Consider the following 19,160-nt stretch of genomic DNA (forward strand, 5'->3'; position numbering starts at 1 on the left):
ATAGACAAAATACTTTCAGTATAAATACTGTTAAAAACGTCAAATGCAGTTTCTCACTTCTATCCGTATAAATATGATAACTTATTTGTGCAAAAGTCAATTTGTAAATCACTTCACTTGTCAATGGTTATGTTTGGACAACAATGATAGCATGTTACAATCACATTTGTACTACCAGCTTAAATGCTTGTTCCCTATTCCAAAACATAATTCATTTGACCTGTGTCCACTTGACATGCGTTTTGAATAAAGTTAACTCATGCTCACCATAACGTGCATAAACTATAAATTTTAAAGAAACAAAAAAATTCTATTGTTTCCTGCACAGGAAATGTATATACATATATAAGCATTGTTTGAGTCACTTAGTACCATGGACAAATCATAACCTAATAGGACTACTATTTCTAGATAGACACTAAAATACATAATAGATACATAGATCGGACATAACTTTACCCCTAAGACATATAATCTGACAGCAAAAGAACGCAAGGCACTTTCTGACTTATCTAAGGACCCTGATATCATAGTGAGGAAAGCAGATAAAGGGGGTAATGTGGTAGTGATGGATAGATCCAAATATGATGCAGAGTTCATGTCACAACTTGAAAACCGATCTTGGTACAGAAAACTTGACAACAATCCTATGTTTGCAATCGTCAAGGCGATAAACACTGAACTAGTCAGATGGCGGGATCGTGGATTGTTAACTAATGATGAGTATCTATTTCTAAAGACAGACAAACCACGCTACCCGTGTCTGTAGACGTTGCCAAAGATTCATAAAAACCTGACTGCACCCCCTGGTAGACCCATCATATCGGGTATTGGCGGACCTACTGAAAAAATGTCCGAGTTTGTTGATGGATTCTTGCAGAATTATGTAATCAATTTACCATCTTACATTAGGGACAGTAAACATGTGCTCAATATTTTGCATGATTTAACTTGGGACCATGGGATGAAATTTGTGACAATGGATATTTGTTTGTTGTATACCAACATATTACATCAACAGGGACTGGAGGCCCTTAAGAAATTTTTGTTCAGACGCCCTGTTGAACTACTTGAACATTCTGAAATGTTAATCGAAATGTCTAATCTTATTCTTAAGAACAATGCATTTCTCTTTAATGAAGACTGGTATTTACAAACCTGTGGGACTGCGATGGGTTCTAGATTTGCCCCGTCCTTTGCCTGTCTCTTTATGGGATGGTTTGAGGCGGGGCATATCTGGGGCCCATCAGGGGCCAAATGGCAGGAGTATATCCTGTATTATGGTCGTTACATTGACGACTGTTTACTAATCTGGACAGGCTCGGATGATGACCTGTCTGACTTTTTTGCCCACATGAACGACAACATGTGTAATATGACTTTTACAATGACCTCTGACTCTGATAGTATAGTGTTCCTAGATTTGGAGCTTTTTCATCTTGGAGATAGAATACAAAGTAAGATGTACCGGAAATCTACAGCATGTAATGCTATATTGCATGCTGATAGTGCACACCCTAGGAGTCAGAAAGATGCTATTCCTTATGGGGAGATGCTAAGGGCAAGGAGGAATTGTAGTTTGGATGAAGACTTTTTGAAGAATGTAACAGATATCGGACAGAGATTCCGGAATAGGGGTTACTCTGAGAATGTGTTGACACAAGCTAAAACCAGGGTGACTAAACTGAAACATGCGGATACCTTGAAGAGTAACAAGAAACTGGCATCACGTAAAGACAATAAAATACGACTTGTGACTAATTATCACCCTTGGTCTCACAAGTTATATATGATTCTGAAGAAAAACTGGCCCCTGCTATTGGCAGATAAAACTTTACTGGATTATATTTCTAGTTCGCCAAGCATCACATATAGAAAGGGAAGAACTATTCAGGGGACTATCAGTCCCAGTTATCCGAAACAGTTAGGTAAGCGGAGAATGTGGCTGAGAGAATTCAATATTGGTTCCTTCCCCTGTGGCAGCTGTAGTATGTGCCGGATGGCGATTAAGGGGGTAAAGGAATTCAGCTACAATGGTTCACGTAATTTTAAGATTCACCAGCACATAGACTGTTTGACAAAATATGTAGTTTATGTCATCATTTGTAGATGTAAGAAAATCTATGTGGGCAGTACCATCCGCCCACTAAAAGATAGAATGACTGAACATTTCCGTGCCCTTAAAAATATGGACCAGAGATACCCGATTGGCTGCCATGCAGCTAATTGTGCAGAATATAAGAAGAGCCTGGGATTCCATTTTCATGGCATAAAGTGTATCTACAGTGATCCAAGGGGAGGTGACAAGGAACAGAGATTAAGATAGTGTGAGGCAAAATGGATTCTCAAACTTCGTGCTGTGGAATGCGGAATTAATGTTGATCAAGAACTATGCCGTTTCCTTTAATTCATGGACATTTATTATCTATGTGTCATGATATCTGTTTAGTGTTATAACTTTTAATGTACTGTTGCCACTCCCTGAATGTATATACTAATTGTGCTGATGTTTTCTATATGAAGTGATATTAATTAGACTTGGCTTATGATTGCATATTTAGGATTTTGTACGATGATATGTATAGATACTGTTTTTGTCCATCATCCCTATTATTGGGTTACTGAGATTTCTTTTGTATGCCCTCTTTTCTCTCCTCTTTTTCTCCTAGTCTTTCTTTTTCTCTCTTTTTCTTTTCTATCTTCTGATTGGTGTTGTGATCGTTTTAAGAAAGAACTGAACAGTGTTTCAGTTAAATTGAGCCCTGTTATGGACCGTTTGGTAATATAACAAACAACATAAATTTTAATCGTTTGGTTCGTGTGACTAGTAATGACCTGGACTATTGATATTGGTCCGTCACTTTTCTTTAGTATGGGACACAATAATGGTGCCCTTTAGAATTTAGACATGGACGTGTTAATACCCGGTTCTCTTTTGTAAATTCCTGTTGATTTTGTGATCGAACTTATTACCTTCATGGAGATATTTCCTGTAGTGCTAATGAAACTTATAGATACTTAATTTAGATCCAAGTATCAACTAGTTACTCCAAGATGGCTACTGCTTAGCAGGACGGGATAGAGTTTCATGGTGTCCTATGTCTATTTCAAGGACCGCGGAGCATGTGATATGAATGGGTATTTAAACGCCGTATCTTTGGTGGCCCGGTTGATTACGAACTTGGAACCCTTTTTATGATGTCGGGAGTACTCTCCTGGTAAGTGCTTAGAAGAGTGTTTGGGTACCGTTGATCGTGTTAGTCACGGTGTACTGTTGATATATAAGCTTATGGAACGTCGTAGGTTTATTTAGGGTCGATATCGAGGCATATTTGTTACATAAAAACTTTTATGTTTTATAATGAATTCGTGGTTTTGAATACATATAAACCTCTACTATCTGTCCTGATTATAGACTGAAAGATACATTTTAAAATGTTGCCATTATATAGTTCCGTATTAGTGTCGATATCAACGATACTCTGATGGTACTTTGGAAGTTCGGGCGGGTTTGGGGTCGAGCAGCTTCTTTTTGATGAACTTTATGGCATATAGTTTTAGTGATTTGGGTTTTTTATGCTAGTAATAGGCTCACTGTTTGTTTTAATGAAATGTAAAGCTTAAACATGTTGGAATATTATCTAGTTAGTTTTTGGTCCTGTTTCCTTGACCGTCCTCTTGTTTCGATCGTCAACCCGGAGGGCTCTGTAGCTTTTATAACGTTATGATTAAACCAACTTAAATCGCTAGAATTTTAGCGATATGATCGTTTGATATACATATCGTTTGACGTTTTTCTTTTTTGCAGGCCTAATGACCATGTTCTCTCGCTGGAAGAAGTTTTGAAATATGATAATAGATAGAGGTATTTGCTCGTTTATGAATTTAGGGATGATTCTGTGCTCTTCCTCCAACCCTGTAACAGATATAAATCATTAGAGATGCTGAGCATTGTTGTGAAATGTTTAATCAGTTTCGGTTTGTGTACCTTTCTCTTGCTGATCATGTTGAATAAATGGGACGCACTGGGGTATTAATTCTCGGTTGTATGGACCTAATAGCTGACCCATGGTTCGGACATGAAATATGAAGATTGAAAATGGTTTAATTTATATTATTTTTTGTTTTACTTTAGCGTATACCTTGTAGAAATATATATCTGACTTCTGGATTTGACTTTCGTGTTTTGGAGGAAAATTACTCTGATGGTGAGTAAAAGCGTTGAATCTCAGATAAAGTATGCACTCCGGGTATTTCTCCTTTTGGAAATCAGCCATACACTAATAATTTGGGTGATCATCTTTTTTTATATATCTATTCAATCTTGAGGTATTTTCAGACATGTCGTGACACCTTATTCCACATGTAGCAATAGACTTAGGGACTATTATGATCTTGCTTCTTTGTCTTCGCTACGTGAAATTATTCAACTGGTACTTCTGTGACCTTCTTCATCTTATGCACTCTGTTCTATTTCTTTTTATTCAATCTTTGTTGGTGTGGGGTGGGGTTTATACCCACTGGTGATGGTATAGTTTTATGAATATTAAGGCATCTGAATTTATTTGTATTCTTTTTCATTTTTGTTGTAGCCCTGAGGAAGTCATTGGGTGACTGTGTCCCATGACGAAACACGTGTTGGCACTGGTTTTTGTTCTATTGGCTACATTTGTGTGAATTCTATGGATTTTGATGATGAAGAACACTTGATGTATGAAGAGGAAAGAAAAAAGAAAATAAAGAGAAACTGACCTAACGAACTCTGAAACAGAACTGAATTTGATTGTGTTTATCTTTTCTCTTAAGAAATTGACCGGATATTATTTGACTGTGCTCGGGGACAATCTATATTTTCTTGTACTCTCTGATTTTCGGAGGAGTTTTGGGGACGCAGGTGGCCGTTTTCCCCTTGTTCCCTTGAGCCACTGACTTGGAGAACACTTGACGAGCTGAGGTTGCGCAAGGATTACCCAGCCACTAATTTGTAAAAATTCTCTAAAATAAATAATATGTTTGTCCAGTATTTATATATTGTCTATCGTTCAAAGAAGGGTCCCCTTCAATGATAATACTAAAGTGGCTTAGTGCAATAGTACAATACAACTAAAGTGACTCATGCTCATAAGGGATTATAAAACCACGAATAAATATCAATTGTCAATTAATAAATATACTGGTTCAATTCATTATCCAATGATATGATAGATAGGTCAAGATGAAAAATTCATGTATAAAATATCAGAGGGACAATTTCAAATTCATACAGTACTTTGATGTGATTGGCAATATATCAAAATCAATTCATTTACACAACACCTTAATTGATGGTGAAGTAAAAAATTAATTGGAACAACATTATAAGAACAAATCACATATAAAAGGATATCGGTGACTTGACTAAAACCAGCTATCTAAAAGACATATGGATAAAATCTACCCTAATATCTAAAAGACGGCTGAAGTCAATCATGGATCATTGCACATGTATTGCACTTGTAATATGTTCTCTAAAAACTCTAATCGTAAAAAAGGGATAAATATATTTAAATACAAAACGTGTAAACATAGCAATGTAGTACCCGAATTTCCTATTTGTCCTAACCACAATGTTGGATGATATATGCCTTCTCTTCCTATTCTACATTCCCATTAACGACCTCACATATAAAATATTCTTTATTATTTTAATTATAAATATGTGTGAAGGTCTTCTGTGGTGTTCAATCCTCCAGGCCATTTGGAATCGAATTCCAGGATGTAGTTCGTTTCAGTTTTTCACATGCAGGCCTCTCTATCCCCTCCTCTTTTTGTTACTGGGATGGATTCAATTGCGTAATATTTTAAGCATTGAGGTATACTATTGTGACATGCCTCAAAATGCCTTGCAACCGATATATATATATATATATGCAAGTAAGTTGTCCTACGTTTGAAAGCGCACACAATGACAGGCGGATCCAGCTTTTCATGAAAGAATCCTTTATTCAGCAAAACCGTCAAGCACAGATTAATATTTCCTTTTTAGGTCGAGCAGACGTACTCTCAATGCGTGAGCATTGAGAGAGTCTGCTTCAGACCTAATGTTGCCCGTTATTGGGAGAGTGGACACCAATCTGACACGAGCGTTTCCTTCGCGGATTTCACAGCGGGAGCGCGCGTCTCACCCGCGCATGCGCAGAGTAACTCAGCATTTTGGTTTTTTTTGTTTTTTTTTATTTCCCAGCCCCGAACCGAATCAGGTATCAGAGCGCTTCACATATAGGCAGCCCCCACCCCCCACCCCTCTGCATGTGCACACACAGGCGAGCGCATGCACACGCAGGCACACGGCAGACACTCGCTCACACACACCCCCCTCCCCCACAGTCACACACACGCACTCCAGACACATACACACGCGCGTGACCCCCATCCCCACCAATTACCGGGCTCTTTCGGCGTGTTCAGTGTCTCATCGCTCCACTTCTTCCTCGGCGGTGGCGGCTGTGGCGGCGGGCGGGACTTCCTGCTGGATTGCAGGCCCCGCCCCCGTCTCAGGCAAAAGTGCCTGACTTCCGTTTTTAGGTTTTGCCTGGTTTTAATGTATTTTCCATCGTCGTCGTCTCTCGACTTCAACCCCTGCCCCGCCCCTCCGCACCGGACTACTGCTCTCATTTTCAATTTTAGAGAGATATTGTTTTAGAAATTAATTTCTCCTAAACAGTGACTGTTCACTCCTGTTTCCACTGTTTAGGCGAAACAGTTCACTTTTGAGTTACTTGCAACAGCTGCACGTTTCCTCTTTATTCCCCTTAAAATGCATTCTCCTCAAAGGACTAGCAGCCATATATTGCTTGAGAAACTAGCCACCAAATTACAAGTCCGGTCATTAACCTCAGTAGCTGAGCTCTTGGCACAGTGGGCAGCTAAGGGACAAAACGGGCGACATTTTGCCTTTAGTGCATTTATTTTCCATGTAGGTGAAATATTGTTTCAGAAATTAATAAAGACGAAATATTTTGTCTTCATTAATTTCTGAAACAATATCTCGCTGAAATTGGAAATGAATGCACTAAAGACATAAACAAACCTTACTTTTAATTATTGCAAGTCTTATTAATCGCTGTTAATCAGACAGGCCGGTGTTTCTAAGCGGCGGAAGTAGGCAAAGGGCATAGTCAGTCGGTGTCAGATTTCCCTGGCATGTGACTGACTGTACACCAGCCCCATGAGCATTTCCAATGTACTGACGAATGGGCATTTCCTACAACAAATTTCCATAGAGATCAGTCCAATGCTGCCTCACTACTTTATCCACGGTTCCACATTTTGAATACCCACACCCGAAAGTGTGCATTGCTATAAAGCCCACAATGTGATCATTTCTAGGAGCGTATTAAATTCTAGCGGGTGACCTTGGTGCTGGTTAAAGTTAGCGGATTGATAGCAGTGTTCGGTACAGTCCTCCAAAACAGCGCACACTTCCCTCCAAGTCTAATACATAACATATGCAGCTGCGCTTCTGGGGAGGGTGGCAGCAATGAGGATGTGAACATTTGCAATGCAATAGGTCTCGCATTTACCAAAGGTTAAGTTATTGGCATTGTAAATGGCAAAACCTTTTATAAATGTTTTAAAAACGAAACCAAAAATAAAAGGCATTGTCATTTGCAATGTCAATAGCTCAAACTTGCGTAAATGCGAGACCTATTGCATTGCAAATGCTTGTTGCCTTTCCCAACGCGTTTCGCAGCTCCTGCCGCTTGATAATGGGACAGCATGCAAATGGGCAGATGCGAAGGAAACCAGTCCCCAATTAGCAGTTTTATCGCCCTCCGCTGGGCTTTCTATCTCTCATAGCTTTCTGGGAGCTGTAGTTCCGATGCTGCAATATGATCCACATTGGGTTCTGCCTCATCCACAATGGTATAAAACTCTGCATAGAACCTTCACTGCGCAGCCAGTTTGTAATACACGCAAACCTGTCATCCTGTTTAGAGATTTCCATGTATCATAAATCTACAGTCCACATATCCTTCAGCGTGGAGGTACTGCTTTCCCGACCAGGACCGGCCGGTGAGTATGTGCAAGTAAGTTGTCCTACGTTTGAAAGCGCACACAATGACAGGCGGATCCAGCTTTTCATGGAAGAATCCTTTATTCAGCAAAACCGGCAAGCACAGTGCAGCTTGATCACGGGACAGCATGCAAATGGGCAGATGCAAATGAAACCAGTCCCCAATTAGCAGTTTTAGCGCCCTCCTCTGGGTTTTCTATCTCTCATAGCTTTCTGGGAGCTGTAGTTCCGATGCTGCAATATGACCCACATTGGGTTCTGCTTGGTTTGAATGGTAATAGCACCCTTCTGCATGGCGAGGGTGTTATGTAGTCTTATGACACTGTAATAGAAGGGACAACAGTACCAGTGGTGGCCCTTGGTGGGAGTGCTGCCGGATGCTGACAAATTTCATTGCGCGCGCTGCTCAAATGCGATGCAGCGCGCGCAACGAAATTTGTTGTATTTATTTATATGTTTAGTTACCTCTATTCGGCCGTAATCCGTAGTTTACTACCCCCCACTCCACGTCAGCGCCAGGCAACACTCCCACCAAGGGCCGCTACTGAACAGTACCCTAGCAATGGATAACGGGTGTCAAGGAGAGTGAGATGTGACATGGAGATATGTAGACATTGTTGTGGGAGATGCTATGGTATGTTTTGTGGATGAACCATTGACATGCCAAACCAAAATAGTCTATGATGCAGCAAGGAAATTTGGGTTTTGGCTACACTGGAAGGGGCGTTGATGTGCAAAAATGTGTCTTCAGACATATAAGACACAGGTCCATAGCCGAACCCTAGCATAGCAATCCTGGAATGATTCTATAGAGCTTGCAGTGCAGTTTTGGTGGTGGCCCAATCAGAGATTGACATTGTTAGGCACCACCAAGGCAAAGGAGGGCATAGTCAACAATAAGATGATTAAACACGACTTGGTTAGGAAACTGTTGAGGAAATTAGTGTTGTTGTGCTAAGAAAGAAACGCAATGGTCAAGAAGCAACATATACACCTAGTCTGGACAATAGCTCAGCAGGTGCTTTACCTTATTCACAGAGCACAACATTCAGTTGCTTTCCTCTTATGACCTTGAGGGATGCTACACAAGTTCCAGGTAGACAAATGATGGCACTGTGTTTTGAAGCAAGGTGGCTAGTCCATTCAACAAGAGTAACCTATAAACAGTCATAGGCTGACTTTTTTTAAAAAAAAAGAAGGCCACGAAAAGCAGTGAAGAGCCCCTAGGAGATGAAAAAAAGGACGGTGATGTCATCAGTTTCCTATTGGAAGTGGTAGAGAAAAAACTGTCACCGGCCACAATTGATGGTACATTTGCAAGCATACAATCTATGGGAAATATTTATGAGGCTTCGAGGTACTGAGTGAAGAATAAGGGTGACACCATGTGAAAAGGACGGTCAAACAAAAAGGGATGGAAAATTTGAAAAAAAGAGTGTTGGGAATTCATTCTCTCAAAATTGGGGCAGTGACAGCAGGACAGAACCTAAGCTTGGGCAGTGAGTATAAATGTGCGAAGCAGATGGAGGTCCGAGAGCTGTACGGAATACATGGGTGCTTGAGCAAGGAAAGGATGTGCACCGATGGTCTAACTTTATGTAAATTGTGGATGAAGATGCTAGACACATGGATGTAATCGCTCTTTTGTGAAATGGTCAAGAGTGCATGCATGTAAAAAAAATATGGAAGACATGTCTGACAGTCGGATGTATGACGTTACAACGCAGGCTATTACAACGCCTGCCTTTACAACGCGGTTTTTACATCGCAATCCATTACAACGCACAGTGCTTTTGGGTGTTGGATAGTGAATAGTTTAATTTACTATTCCAACTCCAGTCCCCGTGGACACTAGGGAAGGTTATTGGATAGTAAATTAACCTATTCCCTATCCTAGAGCGCCCCCCAGCGCAATGCGTTGTAATAGTTTGCGTTGTAATGACCGCGTTGTAATGGTAGTGCGTTGTAAAAGTTTTGTTGTAAAGGTTGTTTACCCTGACAGTCAGATGAGGAAGTAAAGACAGTTGGACAAGACAAGGAGGTAAACAGTGGGAGCAGTTTTGTCCTCACACCATTAGAGTTGGGTAGGGTGAGGCCATGAACATGGTCGATAGCGATCTATGTGGGGAAGAATGACCTGGTGCAATTGACAGGTGGGAAACTGATAAAGCAAATAAAGATAGGTTTGGTAGAGGCGTGGACAAGATGGCAGGGTTCTGGAGTAGTGTAGATGCAACTCCTGCCAAGAGGCATATCGAGGTGAACTAGAAAGGGTAGCAGCTGTCAACATGGCTAGGAAGAAGATGAACAAGGAAATATCTTTGTTTTACCAATTATATGCCATGGAGTAGTTCAACTGTATAGACATCGCTTCTAAGCAACTTTCGTAGTTCAGGCAAGAAGGGGTCAAACATACCTTATTAAACTGATGATGGTGGTAGAAGAGCAGGTGAAGAGAAAGAGTAGAATATATCTGTGGGGACAAAAGTAGCATCATCTGAGAGTGGCACATACGGTGGCGGTAGAAGGTCATGGAAGAACAAAAGGGAAGTGATAACAACGTCTGGAATCTTGATGAAGATGAGCAGAAGGAATAGAGGGTACATGGAGATCTGCAGCCATGGTCCAACTATGGGCAGGCTGGCAGGGTCGGTATAGGGCTGGTAGGTCAAACGGAACAATGGGGCTCAGTAGACATGCTGCAGGACTAGTTGGCTTACAGAAACATAAGAGTCATGTATTATAACAAGTTGGGGAGCTGGAAGATGGGAACGTTGTTCAAACCCAGAAGTGGGTGGGTTAATTTTTCAAGAGGTCTAGTTGTTATTGTGTATTGTTTAAGCAGCATGAATATATCAGACTGTAAGGGCCAAAGATTCTTACTCTGAGTATCATGCCTCCTCGCTGGAGTGAGCCTTGCACAAGTTTAGGAGGTGTTAGTGTGATTTGAACTTAGGCCAAAGCAGGGGCCCCGATCCGAAGGAATAAAAGGTTTTCTTACCACTTAAGGACATTGGAGGTCTGTGAAAGAAATCATAGGAGGTGTGGCCGATGGCTCAGCAGACAAAATGCTGGCATATCTGGTGCATGAATGTTTTTCCCCATGTGTGTATGTTTGATGATGGAAAATGCATGCGCTCATGCAGCATAGACAGGCCCACCACTTACTCATGGAACAGTGTTGAGGCGGGGGGTTATAGATGCAAATTGGGAAAACAATGCTCAACTGCAAGAACTGTAAGAAATTATTTTTGCAGGAGCCCAATGTGGTGGTAAAAAGTCACAGGAGAACAGAAGTGAAGATGATAATGCAGGTTCTAGCAACTTGCAGAAAGGGTGCACAATGAATAGCGACAAGTAAAGACGTGCAGGTTGGCAGCCAGACCAGTAATTCACAGTGACATAGGCAGTGCTTTAAATGGAAAAAGAGAAGTGCTTGTACTCACAAAATTGATTGGTGTGTGTCTGGAAGGGCGTGTCTGGGGGGGAATGTCTTTGAGGCAGGTGTGTACAATATTAGCATTTTCTTCTTCAAATGTAGGGTGCCCTTTGGCCAAGGTCAGCTCATAGGTGCAGGGCGTAATTGGTATTTTTTTTTAGAGTTTTATATAGCGCGAACTTGGTCTGAGAGCATTAAAGTGCTTTACATGAGAAGCAGAAATTTTACGTGAAAGCATACTTTGTTTTTATGGCACTGGGCGACCCAGAATCACAGGATGTTGATCCGGCGCTGGGACTTCACTTCCCTGTGCCATAAAAATACGAAGTATACCCTCATGTAGAACTTGTGCTTCTCATGTAAATCGCTTTAATTCCCTCCTGCCAAGTTCGCGCTATAAATAAGTGCAAAATACGAGTACCACTTGTGCCTTGCACACACGAGCCGAACTTGGCCAAAGGGTGTTAGGCGCTGACCATGGTGAGTACATTCCAGCACTGCAACCCTACACTATAAGTGAGAGTGTGACCGTTCCAGTGTGGGGAGCTCTAGCCACCAAGCCACATCTCCTTATTCCTGTTGTGCTGTCAGAGTGTACAGGAGCAACCTGCCTCTGGAATACACTCGTTATTAGTTGTCACACGCCCATATCCCAGAGCCTGACCCCAGCATGGTAGTCTCTGGACACAAGGAGAAGTCCCAGTACTCAATGGGAGAACGTTAAAAAGTGCCAGTACTCAGTATCGGTGAGTACCAGCCCATTTAAAGCAGTGGACGTAGGAGAGATGAACTGATCAAAAAAACATATATTGTAGGAGTGAAACAGGATGGGTATGTCTCCCTCCACCACCAAGTTTAGTCTTAGTTTTAGAACATTTGGGGGTTTGAGAGAGGGTGTAAGATCCAAAAATGAGTTAAATGCTTTCATTACAGGGAGAGTTACAGTTGTTGGAATGGATTAGACTGAGGCTACGACATACGGTGACCAAATGTCCCTGGAAAGCCCTAGTTTATTATTGCCTGTCCAGGTCTCCTGACATTATTCTCGGCATACAATACACGCTCCTAATTTGGGGGAAGATTCAGGTGAGTATAAGAACTACAACTAAAATATTGCTCATGTTTACATCTACCTCAGATTATTTCGCACGCTATCCCAGTTCAGAAAGGACCTCAAGGCCTGGCTCTTCCAATGACCCCAGAACTGCTCCCCACCTCCCACCAGCGCCATGAGGCCCTCACGGGTGAGCAGCCAGTTGCGCTTTGCTAGCCCTTGATTGATGGATTGATCTACAGTGGCCCTATCCGTCATGGACAGGAGGCATACCTCTGCCAGCAAAGCTTTCTCGCCTGCTCACATCTCTCACTGAGAGAAGTGCTGCCATGGCTTGCTCATCTATTGTGCCCTGTGGGGTCTTAGGAACTCTTTGAACATAGGTTATTGTTTTGCTTTGGAAGGGCGAGATTTTGATCGATACCTTATCACTATTGATCCAAACCTCGATCTGGTCGACTGAACCTTTGTTGCCTGTCTTTGAGAAAGAAAGTGCCTCTGTTACCAAGCTAGTTCACCCAATAAAGGACCCCGCTCCAAAAGATCACAAACAACTTCTAGCTTTCAAAAGTTTATTGTAAGGATAGGATAAGCTGCAAATACAGGCATCTCAGAATGAGATTCACGAGATACACAGGTCCAACTACATACATGTGCTCTCTGAAAGCCCTCAGACGAGCAACGGAAATTACCAATACAAGTTCTAAGAATAATAAAGCTATCAGCATTGACGCATATCTCTCCTTCATTTAAGTTGGAGGAAAACACACAGGTTAGGCTGTCCCTACCCTGCTCTAGATGGTATCCCTACTTAACCAAATCCCAACCTAACAAAGGTGTCAGCAGTGAATGACCCCCAAGGGAAGTCACTCACTCTAAGTCTCTTGGTGAAAACCTATAGTTCTCCAGTCATGACCCCTCTCTGCCTACCCATCCGCTCTCTAAAGGGTCCTCAGGTATCTGCTCTAACTCCACCCAGGGGTGCTGTCCCTAATACAAAACAGTCAACAACATTTGAGACGCCCCTCATGAGACGCCCCTCACGTGGTGTAGCTTCTGGCTTTTTCCATGCTGCTTTGTATTGGGCCTCATACGTTGGAGTTGACCTTGCTTCTCAGACTCTTCTCCGGCCCGCTGATACCCCTTAAACATTCCAGAACCCTCCTCCATGTCTGGGCCGTCTACTGAACAGACCTCTATTCATATTATTTATAATCGGATCCTCCCTTTCTCTTGCAGACAGACATCTGCAGCCAAGAACCCAACTCTCATAGACTTCCAAAAGGTTCGCAACATTTCTCGGCCCAGACATGTACGTGTAAATCAATGTTAAAACATTTCAGGCCTACAGCATTTCTCATAATGATTATAGCATTCAACTTCTTCATTAATTAAAGCATGTTAATACTCTTATTCTATTATTCAGTAAACACATCTATAAATCATGGCCCATTAATGCAATGGCCAAAACATTATTTCAATCTATGTCGTGAAAAGAAACACCTTCCCCTTCCCTTCTAGCTCTGGCCCTGAGGCCTACCACATTCTGCGTTTAACCACATGCCATCTTACATTTTAGCAGCTACACGACATGGATTCAGGAATAATCACATCTAATAAAATCATATAGTGTCACACATTTCTGTATTAGTTCCACTTCTACTTAAATCTCTACATTAGCTATACATTCAGAATATTATTGCAGATACTACTAGCACTCATGGCATTTCTCCTCATGATTTGTGCTTACTACAGGTAAGTGTGATGCACTCATACATTTAGGTCTGTTTGCGCTCTCTCAGTTCCCCCCTTTGATGACCTCTCGGGGTCATCACTAACATTTAAACTGCAGTTATTGCTGGCATAACTTGTCTCTGCGCTTCCAGAGCCCTCAGACTCCTGTACTGATTATCTTGTATGGCAGCCAATCTCTGCAGCTGCTCTCTTTGGGCCCTTTCTGACCTTCTTGCTCTGTACCATTTGAATACCCTCACCAATCCCCACAATATGATCCCACAGATCAATATTATGATGATAGGTTTTAGTATATACCACACAAAGCTTTTGCCTAAGGTGGAGATCCACCCTCCAACTTCACTCATTCCGTGGCCCACCTTTTCCCAGACATTTTCTCTACTCAAGTCTTCGATCTCCTTGTGAATATCAGTTATGTTCCTAATAACTTTCTCAAGGGGCTTCGAATTGTCTGGAATGTAAGTACAACATTCCTGGACCTTCAAAGCCTTACAGACTCCGCCCTCTTTTGCTAGTAGGACATCTAACGCAAGACGGTTCTGAAGAACCATAGCCCTTATCGATTGCATCTCTCCCTCTACCAGCATTAAGGACTGAGCAGTGCTGGCAGACAACCTGTCGACGACTGTTGCCAGTCGTCTAATTTTAACATCATTAAGGATTACTCCCAAAAGAGGGAACATAGCTCCAAAGACATCTCCAACCATTTCTGCATCTCCTATATCTCTCCTTCCCCTCGATGATGTCTTGCCCTCAATGATCACTAAGTCTTGTGCATGATATATTTTGGGGAAGACAATTGCTAGGTAACATGATCCATACCAGTTGTCAGGTAGTCTCACATAGGCATTTCTTCCACATACAAAATACACATTTGGAATCACTTGCATTCCCTTCAGGAAATCTTTAGTATAGTACTCTATATTGAAAGCATGTTCACAGCTGACTTCTCCCACGTATACATTTTCATAATACGTTTTGGCTCGGTGAAGACATAGCTTTCCTCTCTGCGTCTTATCTAAAGCTATTGGACCACTACTACCCTTTCTCTTGTGTGCCTTCTCTTCCTCGGTCCAATCTGTTTTCCATTGTCCTGATTTTTTCAAAATCTTTTGTCTCCTGTAACGATCATCCACCTGCCCTATGAACTTCTTCTCGACTTCTGACACTTTGCATGTCAGGTTATTTCTACGGGCATGTGAAGTATCTAAGGTAATCCAAGGAATGAAGAACTTGGCCAATCTGTCTTCACTCTTCCAGTAGTCCCATTTGTTCATCTGCTTATAATTTGGGACTTCTGGCAACACTGAATCATAGTTGGAGAAATAGTATTCAAAACTATCTCTCTCATAAAATATACTAAGCAATAAGCTACATGTAATGCCATATGTCAGCGGGAGGTGATGATATCTAATGCCTTCATCTACAGACGCCGGCAACTGCATGCAGACGTAACAATCCTTAACCTCCATGGCATCCACGTATTCATATAAGAGTTTAGCATAAGCATTTGACCTAAAGTCTCCTTGGGACTCATCTACGTGTAACCTGCGGGCTTCTGCAGCTAATAACGCTTTCTTTTGAGTGTTTTCCCTTTTCTCACCAGCAACAGTGGGTGTAAGCGTTTCTACAGATTTCACATCAGTTACCTTCGCCTCTTCCTCATGTCCCTTTACATAAGAAATTGTTACCACTAAAGCTATTAATATTATCACTCCTACTATTAGTGTACCTATTATACATTTAGCTCTGCGGTTCTGGGTGCCGGCTTCCATTTCGTCAGACAATATGGCTCTCTCTTATCTTGGCACAAAGTTCCTTTCTTCTCGTTCCTTTACAGTCTCTTTTTACTCCTTTTGTCTTTAGAATCCACACAACTGGAAGCTGACAACCTTTTTCGCAAAAGTCCTTTAACAGTTCAATAAAGACAACCCTAGCCCTTCTCCATCAACTCAAGGGAAGTTCCCTAATATTCTCTGCTTCCTGGGCGCTAGGTAATCTTCTTTTTCTGCTCGCTTTATTTACAAAGTCCTTTAAGCATCTACTATCAGGTTTGTGCCTGCAGCTTCGATAGCAAAGTTCAGTATTTCCAAACGAAGATTGTGCTCTTCATGGGCTGTTATCGTTGTACCAAAGTCGGGGAATTGCAATTCTGAGAGAAACATGTGTTTTAACTTGCTGAGGCGGGGAGGTCTGGGGAGCATGAATGTTAGTGACCCTTCTTGTTCGACTCCGGGTACCAACAGTCGTATTTCCACGGTGACGATGGGCTCAGAACTGGACACCACCACCGCTCGAATCCTCCCTGTCTCCTGTTTCAAAGACATTTGTCGCCAGATATGTCCACTCAGGTGTGGAGTATCTTCTGTTAGGCACACGTACTCTTCTTGACCTTCTTCGGTCCGGTGCTTCAGCGCCCTGAGCACCTTCTTCCGGGTCTGAATCTTCTGATATCGGAGGAAGGGTTATCTCTGGAGTTGACCTCAGGCTAGAGCTCCTTCTTTGCGGCCAATTAGCTTCTCCACGTGCCCTTCTACTCCTTCTCCTTCTTGTCTGTTCTCGCTCTCTGTCAGACCTGTCAGTGTCTGACTCGTACTCCCAGCTACTTTCTCCTTCTGTAGCGTCGTCTGTTTCGCTGTTGTACTGACCGTCCTCAGCTTGGTCAGACTCGTTCCCTGCTTCCGCTGGCACCTCTTCAGCTTGGCTAGCCCCCTCTATGGCTTCTCGGTCCTCTGCTGGACGTCTATCCGAGAGAGGAGCTGTTTCTTCCCGAGGTGCTGGAACCCTTCGCGTATGTGACGCGTGGATCCAATTGGGCAGGCCTCCCACCTTCACAGCCGTATTCGCAATCAAGATGATCTGGAAGGGCCCACGCCAACGGACATCCAAGCAGCTTCTTCTCACATGTTTCTTCACCAGGACCCAGTCCCCAGGGTACAGGTCATGGCACGGGCCCTGGCACGATGGAACCTCGGCAGCCTGCACCTGAAGGGACACAGAATGAATGGCGTCAGACAGCCCCTTACAATAGTCCAGGATCATATCATCTGTGATATTTAACAGTGCAGTCGTTGGGACAGATGGCAGCCTCATTGCTCTCCCCATTAACACCTCATGTGGTGACAACCCCGTTCTTCTGTCTGGGGTACTACGAAGGCTCATGAGGACCAATGGCAGGGCGTCAGGCCAACTCAGGGTCGTTGAGGAGCACACCTTTGCAATTCGGGCTTTGATCGTGCCATTGATCTGCTCCACAATTCCTGAGGCTTCTGGTCGGTAACTACAATGCAACTTCTGATCGATATTCAGAGCTGCACAAATCATTTTCACAAGCTCGCTGTTAAAATGCGTTCCCCTATCTGATTCCAAAGAGGCCGGCACCCCGAAGCGCGGAATGAGTTCCCTAAGCAGTAACTTGGCCACTGTGAGGGTGTCGCACCTACGTGTAGGGTATGCCTCAACCCATCTGGAGAACACACAAACAACCACCAGGACATAGCGGAGGCGGTTGCACCTCGGCATTTCAATGAAATCTATCTGCATTCGATTGAATGGACCTCCAGACCTTCCTATGTGACTCAGTGCAACTGGTGTTCTTTTCCCTACGTTCAGCTGCTGACAGGTCACACAACGCTGGCACACTGCTTCTGCTGCTATTCTAAACTTAGGATTGTACCAAGTCTGTCTAAACACTCTCAGCATAGCGTCTCTCCCTAGGTGTACGGGACCATGTATGTGTCTGGCCATTGGGCTCACCATCTCATTTGGCAACACTGCTCTGCCATCTGCTGAGACCCAAAAATGGGACTCACCCACTACACATCCTGCCTTTTCCCATGTTTCTTTTTCAAAATCAGGAGCATTTTCTTGCATGTTTGCCAGTTCATCCCAAGTATCAACAGTTTCCAATATCATGGCTAATTCAGTCCTTACATTTATTCCGCCCACTTCCACCTCTGTGAAAGAGTACCCTTGCTCCGCGCAATACCGCGCAACTTCATCGGCATATCTATTGCCTTTCGAAACGAAGTCCTCATTTCTGGTATGTGCGGTGCACTTTACAACTGCGATACCTGCTGGGCATTGCAACGCCTCTAACAACAGGCGCACAAACTCTCCATTGCGAATGGGAGAGCCTGAAGAGGTCATGAACCCTCTTTGAGACCATAACTGCCCGTAATCATGAACCACCCCATAACCATATTGGCTGTCGGTGTATATGGTGACTCGAATTTGATTGCTTGCCAAGCAAGCACGTGTCAAGGCAATAATCTCGGCTACCTGAGCGGAGTGTACTCCTTCCAGGCACCCAGCTTCTACAACTCCAGTAATTGTACAAACAGCATAAGCTGCTCTCAACTGCCCAACTTCGTCTCTTACACATGAGCCATCGACAAAGAAAATTTCATCTGGGTCGGTCAGTGGCTCATCTACGATGTCGGGTCTGGGTTTGGTGCATAGTTCAGTCACATCGAGGCAGTCATGGTCTGTACATTCATCATCATCCTCGATATCATTTGGGAGTGGCATCAAGGTGGCAGGGTTCAAAACAGAGCATCTCCTGAGGGTCACATTCTCTGCAGCAAGAATAACTTGCTCATAGCGCGTGAGCCTGCTGTTGGTCAGATGCTGTGTTTTGGTCCTGGTCATCAACAGTTCAACAGAATGGGGCACGCACACCTCTAACGGGTGCCCCATGACGATATTTTCACATCTCTCAATGCTGACACCCGTTGCAGCAACGGATTTGAGACATCCGGGCAACGCTGCGGCTACTGGGTCTAAAGTAGCCGAGAAATAAGCAACTGGTCTGCGGGCATTCCCATGGATTTGGACTAACACAGACAACGCGCAAC

The sequence above is a fragment of the Lissotriton helveticus genome, chromosome 5_1, assembly GCF_964261635.1.
Source record: "Lissotriton helveticus chromosome 5_1, aLisHel1.1, whole genome shotgun sequence".
NCBI lineage: Eukaryota > Metazoa > Chordata > Amphibia > Caudata > Salamandridae > Lissotriton > Lissotriton helveticus.